General features: G+C 35.9%; 1 pseudogene across 1 annotated transcript in view; it reads left to right on the top strand.

Annotated features, from left to right (window-relative positions):
- The window catches only part of LOC105523418, a 33,627-nt pseudogene that overhangs the window by 1,575 nt on the left and 25,399 nt on the right, over positions 1 to 6,653 (top strand). The window lies entirely within an intron of this gene.

The raw sequence follows: 6,653 nt of genomic DNA, 5'->3' as shown, positions 1-6,653 counted from the left end.
TGTACTCTGTGAGATGAATTCACATAACTCAAAGAACTTTCTCAGAAGCCCTCTTTCTAATTTTTATCTGATTATATTTCCTTAGTCACCATAGGCTTTAATGCAATTGAAAATATCCCTTCTCAGATTCCACAAAAACAGTGCTACCAAACTGAACCATGAAAACAATCGTGTAACTCTATGAGATGAATTAACACATCATAAAGCCATTTCTCAGAAAGCTTCTTTCTAGTTTTTATATGAGGATATTTCCTTTTTTACCATAAGTTTCAATGCGCTCTGAAATATCCCATTGCAGATTCCAACAATACAGTGTGAGCAAACGGCTTGGAATAGAACAGTGTACCTCTCTGAGATGGATTCACACATCACAAAGAAATTTCTCAGAAAGCTTCTTTCTAGTTTTTAATCAAAGAACATTTCATTTTTCACTCTAGGTCTCAATGTGCTCCCAAATATCCCTTTGCAGTTTCCACGAAAACAGTGATACGAAACTGCTCCGTGTAAAGAAAGTTGCAACTCTGTGATATGAATTCACACATCACAAACAGCCTTCTCAGAAAGCGTCTTTCTAATTTATATCTGAGGATATTTCTTTTGTCACCATAAGCTTCAATGAAATCCAAAACTACCCTTCTCAGATTTCTCAAAAACAGTGATATCAAACTGATCGAAGAAAAGAATCGTGTGACTCTGTGAGAAGAATTCACAAATCACAAAATATTTTCTCAGAAAGTATCTATCTACTTTCTGTCTGAGGATTATTCCTTTTTCACAGTAAGTTTCAATGTGCTCTGAAATATCCCATTACAGATTCCGAGGTAACAGTGTTTAAAAACTGCTCAATGAAAAGAACAGTGTAACTCTGTGAACTGAATTCACATATCACAAAGCAGTTTCTCAGAATGTTTCTATTATCAATCTGCTCAATGAAAATAATGGTGTAACTCAGTAAGATGAATTTACACATCAAAAATCAGTTTCTCAGAAAGCTTCTTTTTGGTTTTTCTGTGAGTATATATATTTCTTTAATATAGGCCTCAATGCACTCCCTTGTAGCCCTTTATAGATTCCAAAAAAACTTTGATACCAAGCTGTCCCATGAAAGGAAACATGTAACTGTGTGAGATGAATTCAAACGTCTCAAAGAACTTTCTCAGATTGCTTATTTCTAGTTTTTATCTGAGGATATGTCCTTTGTCACCATAGGCTTCAATGCACTCAGAAATATCCCATTGCAGATTCCAAAAAAACAGTGTTAGTAAACTGCTCAATGAAAAGAACAGTGTAACCTGTGACATGAATTCACAGATCACAAAGCAGTTTCTCAGAAAGCTTTTTTCTAGTTTTTGTCTGAGGATATTTCCTTTTTCACAATAAGTTTCATTGTGTTCTGAAATAAGTCATTGTAGATTCCAAAAAAACGGTTTTAGCAAACTTCCCCATGAAAAGAAGAGTGTAACTCTCTGTGCTGAATTAACACACCACAAAGCAGTTTCTCAGAAATATTCTCTTTAGTTTTTCTCTGAGTGTATTTTCTTTTTCACTATAGACCTCAAAACACTCCCAAGTATCCCTTTGCAGATTCCACAAAAACTGTATTAGCAAACTGCTCCATGAAAAGTAAGGTGTAACTCTGTGAGATAAATTCACGCAACAAAAAGGACTTGCAGAGAAAGCTTCTTTCTAGATTTTAGGTGGGAATATTTCCTGTGTCACCATAGACATCAAAGCATTAAGAAATATACTTTTTCAGATTCCCCATAAACAGTGCTAACAGCTTAATCCATGAAAAGAATCATGTTAGGCTGTGAGATGAATTAACACATCTCACAGCAGTTTCTTAGAAATCTTTCTAGTTTTTATATGAGTATATTTCCTTTGTCACCATAGGCTTCAATGAGATCCAATATATCCCTTCTCAGATTCCCCAAAAATTGTGCTACCAAACTGCTCCATGAAAAGAATCGTGCAATTCTGAGATGAATTCACAAATCACAAGGAAGTTTCTCAGAAACCTTCGTTCTATTTATTGTCTGAGGTTATTTCCTTTGTCACCATAAGCTTCAATGCACTCGAAAATATACCATTGAAGATTCAAAGAAAATAGTGCTAGTAAACTGCACATTGAAAAGAACAATGTAACTCTATTAGATGAATTCAGACATCCCAAAACATTTAGTTTCTCAGATAGCTTCTTTTAGTTTTTTATCTAAGGATATTGCCTTTGTAAATGTAGGCTTCAATGTGATCCAAAATATCTCCTCTCACCTTCCGCCAAAATAGGGTTACCAAACTGCTAGATGAAAATAATCATGTAACTCTATGTAATGAATTCAGAAATCACAGAGCAGTCTCTCAGAAAGTTTCTTTCTAGGTTTTTTCTGAGGATATTTCCTTTTTCACACTAAGCTTCAATGCGCTTCAAAATATCCCATGGAAGATTACAAGAAAACAGTGTTGGCAAACTGCTCAATGAAAAGAAAAGTGTAATTCTTTGAGTTGAATTCACACACCAGAAAGCAGATTCTCAGAAAGTTTCTTTTAGGATTTTCCATGAAGATACTTCCTTTGTCACCATAGGTATCAATTCACATCTGAATATCCCTTTGCAGATTCCACGAAAACAGTGTTATCAATCTGCTCAATGAAATAACATTGTATCTCTGTGAGATGAAATCGCACATCACAAACAGTTTCTCAGAATGGTTCTTTCTAATTTTTACCTCAGGATATTTGCTTTTTCAATATATGCCTCAATACGCTCCAGAGTATCCCTGTGCAGATTCCACAAAACAGTGTTATCAAACTGCTCCATGAAGGTAAAGGTCTCATTCAGAGAGATAAATTCACACATCACAAAGAACTTTCTCAGAAAGCTTCTTCCAGGTTTTGTCTGAGGATATTTCCTTAGACATCATAGGCTTCAATGTGATCCAAAATATCCCTTCTCGGATTTCCCAGAAACAGTTCTACCAAACTGCTCCTTTGAAAGAATCATGTAACTCTGTGAGATGAATTCACAAATCACAAAACCGTTTCTCAGAAAACTGCTCTCTAGTTATTATATGAGGATAGTTCTCTTGTCACCATAAGCTTCAATGCACTCTGAAATATACCATTGCAAATTACAGGAAAACATGGTTAGCAAACTTCTCAATGAAAAGAACAGTGTAACTCTCTGAATGTATTCATATGTCACAAAGCAATTTCTCAGAAAGCTTATTTTTACTTTTTGTCTCAGGATACTTCCTTTTCACAGTAAACTTCAATACATTCTGAAACATGCCATTGCAGTCTCCAAGAAAACCATTTTGGCAAACTGCTCATTGGAAAGAACAGTGTAAATATGTAAGTTGAATTCACACATCACAAAGTAGTTTCTCAGAAAGCTTCCTTCTAGTTTTCATGTGAGGAAATTTCCTTTTTCACCATAGGTCTCAATGCGCACCCAAATATCCATTTGCACATTCTATGAACACAGTGTTAGCAAACTGCTTCATGAAACGACAATTTTAACTATGTGTAATGAACTCACACATCACAAAGAACTTTCTCAGAAAGGTTCTTTCTACTTTTTATCAGAGGATATTTCCGTTGTCACCATAGACTTCAATACAATCCAAAATATTCCTTCTCAGATTACCCAGTAGCAGTGCTACCAAACTGTTCCATGAAAAGTTGTTGTGTAACCCTGAAAGATGAATTCACACATCATAAAGTGGTATCTCAGAAAGCTTTTTTCTAGTTTTTTTCTGAGGATATTTCTTTTATTACAATAAGCTTCAAAGTGCTCCAAAATATCACATTGTAGATTCCAAGAAAACAGTGCTGGCCGACTGCTGAATGAAAAGAACAGTGTAACTGTGTGAGTTGAATTCACACATCACAAAGCAGTTTCTCAGAAAGCTTCTTCCTAGTTTTTCTCTGAGGATATCTGTTTTTTCACTGTAGGCCTCAAAGCGCTCCCAAATGTCCCTTTGCAGATTCAAGGAAAACAGAGTTAGCAAAGTGCTCCAAGAAAAGAAATGTGTAACTCCCTGAGATGAACTCACACATCACAAAGAACATTCTCAGAAACCTTTTTTACAATTCTTATCTGCGGATATTTGCTTTTACACCTTAGGCCTCAATTCACTCCCAAATATCCCTGTGCAGATTCCAGGAAAACAGTGTCAGAAAACTGCTCCTTGAAAAGAAAGGTGTAAATCTCTGAGATGAATTCACACATCACAAATCAGTTTCTCAGAAAGCTTCTTTCTAGTTTTTATCTGAGGTTATTTCCTTTGTCACCATAGGCTTCAATACAATTCAAAATGTCCCTTCTCAAGTTCCCCAAAAGCAATGTCACAAAACTGCTCCATGAAAAGTGTGGGGTAATGCTATTAGATAAATTAACACATCACAGAGTGGTTTCTCAGAAAGACTCCAGTTTTTATATGAAAATGTTTCCTTTGTCAGTGTAGGCTCCAATAAAATTCAAAATGTCCCATCTCAGATTCCCCAAACACACTGCTACCAAACTGACCCATGGAACGAATCGTGTAAATCTGTGATATGAAATAAACATCACAAACTGGTGTCTCTGAAAGCTTCTTTCTAGTTTTTATATGAGGCTATTTCCTTTGGCAACATAGCCTTCAACACGTTCCAAAATATCCCATTGCAGAATGCAAGAAAACAGTGTTATCAAACTGTTCGATGAAAGGAACTGTGTAACTCTGTGAGTTGAATTCACAAATCACATAGCAGTTTCTCAGGAAGCATCTTTCTAGTTTTTATCTGAGGATATTTCCTTTTACATTACAGGCTTCAAGGCACTCCCAAGTGTCCTTTTGCAAATGCCATGAAAACTCTGTTAGCAAACTGCCTCATGAAAAGAAAGGTATATTTCTGTGAGACAATTTTACACATCACAAGGAACTATGTTGGAAAACTACTTGTTACTTTTTATCTGGGGATATTTCCTTAGTAACCATAGGCAACAATGCCATCCAAAATATCCTTTCTTAGATTCCCCCAAAGCAATGCTGGCAAAGTGATCCATGAAAAGAATCGTGTAACACTGTGAGATGATTTAACACATCCAAAAGTGGTTTCTCAGAAGGCTTATTTCTAGTTTTAATATGAGGATATTTTCTTTATCACCATAAGCCTCAATGCACTCTGAAATATCCCATTGCAGATTCCAAGAAAACAGTGTTAGCAAACTGCTCAATGAGAACAACATTGTAACTCTGTGAGATGAATTCACACATCACAAAGCAGTTTATCAGAAAGCTTCTTTCTAGTTTTTATCTGAGGATATTTCCTTTACTAACATATGTCTCAATGCACTCCAAAACATCCCTTTGCAGGTTCCATAAAAATAGGGTTAGGAAACTGCTCCATGAAAAGTAAGGGGTAACTCTGTGAGATGAATTCCCACATCACAAAGAACTTTCTCCGAAAGCTTCTTTCCTGTTTATATCTGGGGATATTTCCATTTTCAACAGAGGACTCAGTGCACTCCCAAATATTCCTTTGCAGATTCGGTGAAAACAGTATTAGCAAACTGCTCCATGAAAAGAAAGGTGTAACACTGTGAGGTAAGTTCATACATCATAAAGGGCTTTCTCAAAAAATTTCTTTCTAGTTTTAATCTCAGGATATTTCCTTTGTCTCCATAGGCTTCAATGTGATCCTAAATATCCCGTCTAAGATCCCCCCAAAACAAGGTTATCAAACTGCTCCATCAAAATAACAGTGTATATCTGTGAGATGAATTCACGCAACATAATGAAGTTTCTCAGAAACCTTTTTTATGGTTTTTATCTGTGGATATTTGCTTTGTCACCATAGGCTTCAATGCGCTCCCAAATACCTTATTGAAGATTCCATGAAAACGGTGTTATCAATTTGCTCAATGAAATAACATTGTATCTCTTTGAGATGAAATTGCACATCACAAACAGTTTCTCAGAATGGTTCTTTCTAATTTTTACCTCAGGATATTTGCTTTTTCAATATATGCCTCAATGCACTCCACAGTATCCCTGTGCAGGTTCCACAAAAACAGTGTTAGCAATCTGCTCCGTGAAAAGACAGGTATACCTCAGGGAGATGAATTAATGAATTGCAAAACAGTTTCTCATAAAGCTTCTTCCCAGTTGTTATATGATTTTATTTCCTTTGTCACCGTAGGCTTTAATGTGATCCAAAATATTCTTTCTCAGATTCCCCAAAAATATTGCTAACAGTCTGTCCCACGAATAGAATCATGTAGCTCTGTGACATGAATGACAACATCACAAAGCCGTTTCTCTGAAAGCTTCTTTCTTGTTTTTATATGAGGATATTTTATTTTTATTTATTTATTTATTATTATACTTTAAGTGTAAAAGTGTTCTTATTTCTCCACATCCTCTCCAACACCTGTTGCTTCCTGACCTATTTTTTTATTATACTTTAAATTCTAGGATACATGTGCATAACGTGCAGGTTTGTTACGTATGTATACTTGTGCCATGTTGCTGTGCTGCACGCATCAAATCATCAGCACTCATCAATTCAGCATTTATAACAGGTATAACTCCCAATCCAATCCCTCCCCCCTCCCCCCTCCCCATTATAGGCCCCGATGTGTGATGTTCCCCTTCCCGAGTCCAAGTGAT

The sequence above is a fragment of the Colobus angolensis genome, unplaced genomic scaffold, assembly GCF_000951035.1.
Source record: "Colobus angolensis palliatus isolate OR3802 unplaced genomic scaffold, Cang.pa_1.0 Scaffold461, whole genome shotgun sequence".
NCBI classification, from domain to species: Eukaryota; Metazoa; Chordata; class Mammalia; order Primates; family Cercopithecidae; genus Colobus; species Colobus angolensis.
This window is presented reverse-complemented; position numbering and strand designations above follow the sequence as displayed.